Raw genomic sequence first — 8,168 nt, forward strand, 5'->3', positions numbered from 1 at the left:
CGTCGATACATGTGGCCACCAGATTCCCTTTCAGCATGAAGACAGGCTGCATCTTTTAACTGCCCTATTTCTCCTGTTACCGTGGACACGTTAAAGTTGCTCTCGCTCGGCTTTGCGGGATGCCTGGTCTTGCAGCGCTCAACCAGACGAAGTCCTGTAAATAAGGGCACATGCGGGAAGCAAAAGGCTGAGGAACTCGCGCCAGCCAGCAACACTCTCACCTCCCCCTGCCGCTCTTTGAAGGGGACCAGTGAGGGTCACTTTGCGACCCCCTCCAGCTCAGCGCATCGTGTCCCGCGCTCATGCACAGAGCCTGCCTGATGGGAGGAAACGGTGTCCTTTTTTGGAAGGAAGTGGTTAACTCTTCCTTCCCTGCCCCACAAAGGGATTTATTCACCCCTGCTTCACACACAAGCTTTTAAAACAAGGGCAAGCAAGATCCCAGAATAACTTGCATGAGAGCAAACACAAGGCTTGATGGGAAGTCCTCAGAGTGCTGGAGCTGACCGTGGCTGAGGATTCCTTTCCCTGGCTGTGCCCTGTTAAAGCCATCTCAGGTGTACCACCACTCTTGGGTGAAGGGTCATCCCATGGGCTACTGCTCCCCATGCAGGAGACCTGATTCCCCTTTGAGAGATCTCTGGGCTATCACTGGCGTTTGCTGGATGTTTCTGATTCACATCAAAGTGGAAGTTCCAGCAAGTGTGCATCAAGTCATCTTTGGCAAGTCTTGTGGTCCTCCCTTTTTTTTCCCCCCTTTATTTTTTCTTGTTGCTGCTCAGCCCTGCAGAATGTAATTAGAAAATGAGCCATTTGTAAAACAAATGTTTCCGGGAGAAACTCCCTTGAACGCCCGTGTCATAAAATTATTGAGCGCAGTGTCTGAAAGCATCCAAGATCCAAAATTTCCTCGGGGCTCACCCTATCCATTATTCTGTCGCTGCTTCAACTGGGCAGTGACATTTTACTGGCGGCACCCAGTTTCCTCAGCAAGAAGCTGGCCTTCTGGCTATGCTGCTAATAAACGAACGCGCTGCTCTGTTGGTGTCCTCCTCCAGCCACTAAAATGACAGCAGGGACATAGCGATCCTGGGGCTGCGCAGTTCCTCTTCTGAGGTGGGCTTTGTTCCCACTTCCCTTCCCTCCATAGCACGTCCAAAGGAACAGAGCGGGGTGACCGAGTCCCACACCACTCACCAGCAGTATTTTCACTGCTGAGCAGAGCAGCATGGTTTCCAGAGTTGTGGTGCCCCCTCCTAGAAATGCTTATAGGTTTGGTTCAAGGTAAGCACTTTGGGTTGGAATGTCCCATATTTCACCCTCTGCTGAGACCCGTTTTGCCCAACAGCTCAGTTCCCACTGGAGCACTGCACAACATGCTAGATTTTCCAACACACTCAGAACCTACAAAGTGCTTTGAGATCCCTGCCAGCTCCCTCTCTGTTTTTTTGGCGCAGTTCAAGAGGCAGATATTAATCTTAACAGCTATATGCTGGCTGGGCCCTGGTTGCCTAAGAGATTCTCCCTCAATTTATTTATTTGGATTTATACAAAAGAGCATAAAAAGGAACACTCCTCCCAAACTCCAGGCTCACCAGCCATAAATTACAAAAACAACTACAATGAAACCACCCACAGAACTTCCCAGCCCTGACACAACTGTTTTCCTCCAACACCCAGCTCCGCAGCAGCCCGTAGCGAAGTCCAGCTTCTCTGCATGCTTCAATGTTACTGCATGGAGCCATCAACTTCAGCTAGCCCAAAGCTCAGTGCTTTGGAAACATCTCTCCTTGCTTTTTCTTCAGAGCTGGCTGTATGAGCCTCCTTTCTCTTTGTACACTCTTGCAGGAGTAGTACTAACAGGAGGAGAAGTGGAAGGAGCAGTGGATATGATTTTCCAACAGACAGGGTGATCTTCTGGCACATCTAATAGACTTCATGAATAAAGCTGAAGTAGCAGGTTAAGCTCAGCTTGTGAATTCACATGGGATATGTATGGTCAGAGAGACCTTGAGAGCTCTTCTAATCTACCTAGTTAGGCCTGACACACAGTTAAATAATTCATTCTTGAAAACCTCCAGCGATGGTGTTTCCACCACCTCCCATACAAGCAATCTCAGTTCTTGCCCTTGGAAAACATTTCCTAAAGGCTAACCTCAGACCCCTTTGCCCTTACTCTAACCACTTTACATGCTATCCTCAGCAGACATGGAGAACAGCTTCCTATCTCCCATCCAGCAGTGAAATTCAAAATACTTGAGCGCTGTTATCATGTTTTCCCTCAGTTTTCTCCTCTCTAGACTAAACAACCCCACTTTTTTCAATGTCTCTTCACAGGTCATGTTTTCTAGAGCTCCGTTTGTCTTTGTTCTTCTCCTCTGGACACACTCCAACAAGTCCACATCTTTTCTCAAGTGCAGTGCCAAAAGCTGGATTCAATATCCAGCCGAAGTCTTCCTGGGGCTGTGTGGAGCAGATGGATAGCTTTGCATGTCTTCTGTATAACACTGCAAGTCTGATGTCTGCTTTCTTCACAAAAGGCCGTGCGCTGCCGACTCCTCTTCAGTCTGTGATACACTATGCCCCCCCAAAACGCACCAGAGCCCCAGGCAGGGTCTCTCCTTATCAGGAGAATCCTCTCTGATTGAAGGTTATTTGGCTCCACTTTACAGTTCATTTTGCAGCTCAGGCTGAATTTTGGCAACTTTAGCAATGTAGAAACATTTCCTCGAGCGTTAAGTGCTCCAGGGCCATGCTCCTGCTAAGGAAAGGAAGACAGTCTATCCCTCCTTAAAGATAGCGCAGCACAGAATTCACACTTCTCCCATCACTTTGCTTCAGAGCCTGAGGGTTTGCCCCAGGAAGGTGGGATGTCTCCCAGGGCTTGTTTCCTTCCTTGGCCTAGCTGTGTCTGAACAAGGCACAGTGTGGTCTGCTATGGTTGGGCAGTGGAAGGAGTGTCTGTCTGTGTCTCCAGGGCTAGTCTGATGTTCTGCCAAGAACTAGAACTTGCTGGGAAAAGCAATTTGTCCCCAAGTGCCCAAACCCCAGACTGAAGAGACCCAGAATGCTGACATCAGAGAAGAACAGCTCCTGCAGAGCAATGCCTCCAAAGACGCAGAATTAAAAATGTGTGTTTTTCCATGTCCCATTTCCACAGCAATGTGTTCTAGGAGATACTTCATCAACAAGTGTCAGAGCTGCTATCCTGGGCCAGGCTCTACTGCCTGACTTGATTTTTGAGGTCATGCTCATGGTAGCCCAACCCCTGTGAGGATTTCTTCTCCTGTTTTCCATACCATGCCAAGACATTCAAAGAGCTGCTCTCTGCTCTGTGAGGCATAGCCACCCTCAGACTCTGCCTTGCACTTCCCTGCAGGCCTGTCTCTCCCATAGACTATGGTGAAGGGTGGAAGGAAAAAACAGGAACAGGAAATAAAGAGATTGTCAGCAGTGGGTAGGCACCCTGATCTCATGGCCAGCTACCTGGGCAAGTTTCCAACATGTGACCAGGCTCTGGCCAGGACACAAGATCAGCCAGACTGCACTACATCTAGGAACTGAGCTGAAGGTGCAACAGGCCTAGAAAATGATGCATAAGCTCTATGAGATCACAGTACATTTCAGGCTGGAGAGGACCTCAGGAGGTTTCTAGCTCAACCTCCTGCTCACAGTAGGGTCTGTTCTGAGGTCAGACTAGGCTGCTCAGGGCTTTATCCAGGCTGGTCTTCAAAAACTCCAAGGATGGAGACTGCACAAACCACTCTGGGCAACCTGCTTCACTGCTTGATCATCCTCATCATGAAAAAGTTTTTACTCTATCAAGAAATTATTCTCAGTGATCACACTCAATATTTTCCTTCAGTGCATTTGTGTCAGTCCTAAGATCTAGACATAAGCATAGATGAATCCTAAGACCCTAGTTACACCTTTACTAATGCTCCTGCTGCCCCACTTGTCCATAACTTATTCACAAAATGGCATTTAATGACAAACAAGGATGCATATGGTGCAGTAAGATTCAAGTCACTGTGTTAGCAGGAGAAGGAAGCAGAGACCATACTGAAGGTCAGGATATTTCATATTCATTCAGGATATTCTTTCTTTAACTCTTTCCTACATTCAAGAAGTTATGACACAGTTATAATTCAAGCATGGTTATGTTTGCAGCCTTTGATTAGATTTAACTAATTAGATTCAGCAAAAGTTTTTCTCTCTCTTCTGTTTTTCCTTATGTTCTTAGAAGTTGCAGTGTCATTTTGGGTGGCTGAAGGTTGCCAAGCAGTTAACAAACTAACTAGCCCATTTTCAGAAAGATCATCGGATTCTGCCATGCAGTCCCGATGTACTGGTGAGGTGCTTGGGGAAGGTGGACGGGGTGGAAGCTGGTTCCAGCTTGCTGTCAGGATTGCCTAGTCCCCCAGGATGGTATCTACACTTACTGATGGATCTATGAAAATTGCAGTTAGGACAGTTCAGGAGAGCTGGTGAAGCACTTTGGGAATTTTTCAGTAACACACTGCTATATTGTGTTTGCGCAGGAGTCCAGAGAAGATGTGGCTTGAAATCCCAGTTCCTTGGGATCCAGATGCAGAAATCAACTGGCTCTGTTAGACTGGGGCTACCTCCCATGGAAGCAAACACAACCTTCCAAGTTTCTCTTCCCTTTGGTAATCTGACAGATAAAACATTGTCCTTAAGAGTTGAAGGAAACTGGTACTGTCACAAGAAAGCCCATGGCTGGACTCTGTATTTAGGAGAAAAGCAAAGTTCAAAAGAAAATAAAAACACCTCAGTGTTTCGCCTTGGCTGATCAAAGACATCTGGGAGCACAATGCAGAGCTTTAGAAGAAACCCCAGCAAGTTACTGAGCACAAATAAAAAAGCAACAGATGAAAAAAAGATTAATACAGAGCAATTTTCTTGGGCTTGGATTTGGCCAGGAAATTACAGAACAGCAGACAGGAGTGAAGCGCCCCATCTTGGGGTATACGTATCAGTGACTGACTTTGACAAAGCAATGAATCTGATCATGAAATATGCCAAAGGATAGCAGGAAACCAAACATTAACAAAAGTCAAGAGGCCCAATGGGAACTGGTGGGTTGCTTTATATCCCAAATGTCATAGCAATAACTATCTGCACTAGATCTGTAATTCAGCATAGATGGTGTCATCAGTATAAGATAAACTAATTATGAGAGGCAGAGACAAGTTGAAACTGCATAAATTTAGCTTCTTGAGCTCACTGAAAGGTGCCAAGAAGTTCCACCTGAGGATTCACAGGAAGAATCACTAGATTTTCTGAAAGGTTGCTTAAATTTTTGGAGAAATGAGTCCACCAAGAGGTAATACGGATCTAACAGAAGAATTGAAAGGACACGGGCAACAGGGAGCAGAAAAGGGAGAGAAACGAGCCTTGCAAAGGAAATTCCAGGAGCAGTGATGGCAATAACAGCACAGGCTCTGGCTGCCTTAGTTACTATTCTAAGAAGGGAAAGGAGGAAATTGGAGGCGAGAAGTCATCAGAAGAAGCGCTGGGTTTGCACTGAAAGCCCTTTGTACTCCAAAGGTTTTACAGCAGGCAGATGTAGCAGTGGGGGTCTAGAAACTTGGCCTGATGAAGTCTGAGAGGTTCTTTGTAGATCAATGCAGAACTGAGGTCTGGCCTGCCTCTCACACTTGCATCTCTTTCAGCATGTATCCTGCCATATGGAGTGCTCAGAAACAGCCCAGCCCAGGCAGCACCCACCAGCCTGCGGTCTCATGCTGCACCAGGGGGGCTCAGCACCATCTTGCTGTGCTTCGATGGGTCCAGCACCTCACTGCTGTAGCCTTGGCCACCCTCGCCTCCCACCACATGTCTCCTTTCTCCAACCACCCTGCGTTGCCCTCAGCCCACCTCCCTGGCTCTTCTTGCTTGATTGCGGCTTGCAGACCTGCAAACCCACAGTCAGCCAGGAGGGATTTCTGAAGCTGTCTCACATCGGCCACATGATTTGCTCTGCTCCTTGGATCCCTCTTTGCATCTCCTGACAACCTACCTTTTCTCCCCGCAGGTACTACTTTGATATACTAAAACTACAATTTCTTGATATAATCAATCTTATTTAAAAATCAAGTCCAGCTCCCTGAAATAGTGACATTCATACCAAAACCAAAACTTTTTAAAAACCCTAAAAATACCAGAAAAAATAGAGTGCTCTTGAAGTGCCCTGGGGCAGTGCAGGAAAATGCCTCATCCCTCCATTAAATATAAACACAGCAGCCCATTTCTTCCAGCCTTTGCTCCTCTGGTCCTCCGTGGGAAAACAGCGTCTGCCAAGGCAGCAGTCGGCACATTGTCACCAGCCTCCAGCAAGGACTTCATGACGACCTGTGTATCTCACAGCAAGAAAACGGTCCTGAGGGGGATTTTGGCAGAAAGGTGAGTCCATCGTCCTGGGTGATCTCTGCCACAAATAGGCTTTGAGCCCTCTCTGATCCCTCTGGATCATTTGATACATCGCTGTCAGATTAACTCAGCTGCGATGGATTCAGAACCTGGCTCAAGGCCAGGGTACGTTAATGTATCCGCTCCCAGCCTTACTCCAAGCATGGCACATTGGGACAGGAGTTTCATAGTCTCCAAATGACAGCGGCCAGGAAGGGCTGAAGCCTGCGTTGATTAGCTGAGCTGATTTTCTCCAAAGCAGCAGTGAAGGGGATCTCTCAGCCAGGAGCAGGGGGGACTCAGGGGCGCTAGCTGGAGAGGAGGGTAAATAAAAGCCTGGGGCGTCGCACATTTTTCTGTGCATCTCTCACCTACAGCTGGGGCTCGAGGAGGAAGAGCCAGCTTGCCTCTGGAGGAAGGGTGTGTTAGCGCGGCGTCCCAGCTCCCCAGTGAGCGGCTCTGGAGCCAAACTACCGTTTGATTAATCAATCGTTCGATCCAGATCCTTGCCTCCCTCCGCGTGAAATGAGTATGAGCCGAACAGCACGCACTCACGGCCTTCAAGGGCTGGCTTCGGCAGCCTCTGATAGTGCTGTTTATACAGCTTCCCAATGGAAACAATGTGGATTTTATTAAATGATCCCATTAATGTTTCTCCATGTTGTCACTGCAGACTTCAAACAATGATTTATGTTGGCTCATAGGTCTTTGTCCTCACAGCCGCACCATGAGCAGCATCCAAGGACAAACTGTTCTGGGACAGGCCGGTGGGAGTCCTGCGGCTCCGGCTGTGCAGTCATGTCGAGGTCTGCTCCTCCAGTGCCACAAGCCTGGGAATGGAGGGGGACCACCAGCCAGCCAAGGACAGTGGCAGAGGCCATACAGGCACCTGGGACCATCCTTTGCAGTGCAATTTAATGTTAGCCTCCCATGCTGATGCCTTGACTTAAAACGAGAGTCACACATGACCACAGAGTCATGCATGACTGCAGGTAATGTTTTTGCCTGACTTGAGGTGGCACAGCCCTATTTATCCCAGAAAAATTGTACCTGCTTGTCCCATGCTGGTTCTTCACCCTAAGAAGTATATTTATACTGTCCAGTTTTCTCCCTGTATTTTGCCCCTTTTTCTTCTCCATCATCCCCTTAACTAATTTTACCTCCAGAACTATTTTGCCTCCTTGCTGCCCGCTTTGGATAAATACCACTTTGCACCTGGGCCTGCCTTGGGAGTGAACCAAGTAATCCACTCAGCAAAGAAAACCCTGTGGTGGAGTAGAGGATTGTCCTCTTTGGGACCTATTGGCCACAGACAGTCGTTCTGCATGACTGGGACAAGGCACCAGGGAAAATGGCTAGTGTGACTACAGCAGTCAGTAGGGATGGAGTCAGAAGAGCTATGTACGCAGGCCAATTCTCTATATATGTTTAGGGGAGGGTCATCATTACATGCTCCTCTGTAACGATGCTCTGCAGCCTTTACTGCCATCCTTGCCAAGGTAGCATCACAGAAAGGCTGTAAGGCAAAGGGATCAAAGCTGGTATATATTGTACCTAACGTAAGCTCTACTCCAGTGTTTCTGTTTAAAGTCCATTTTCTTCCAAGTGCTCACAGTTCCACCTGCGTCACTCTGGTGTGAGCTGTGTTCAATTTGGGTGCAGAAAGGAGGCTGGGATTCAGGTTTCAGATCGCTGGAATGAGGAATTCCTGAGACACTGTTCCCCTCCGTCTGAAA

Source organism: Rhea pennata, chromosome 5 (genome assembly GCF_028389875.1).
Source record: "Rhea pennata isolate bPtePen1 chromosome 5, bPtePen1.pri, whole genome shotgun sequence".
Classification (NCBI taxonomy): domain Eukaryota; kingdom Metazoa; phylum Chordata; class Aves; order Rheiformes; family Rheidae; genus Rhea; species Rhea pennata.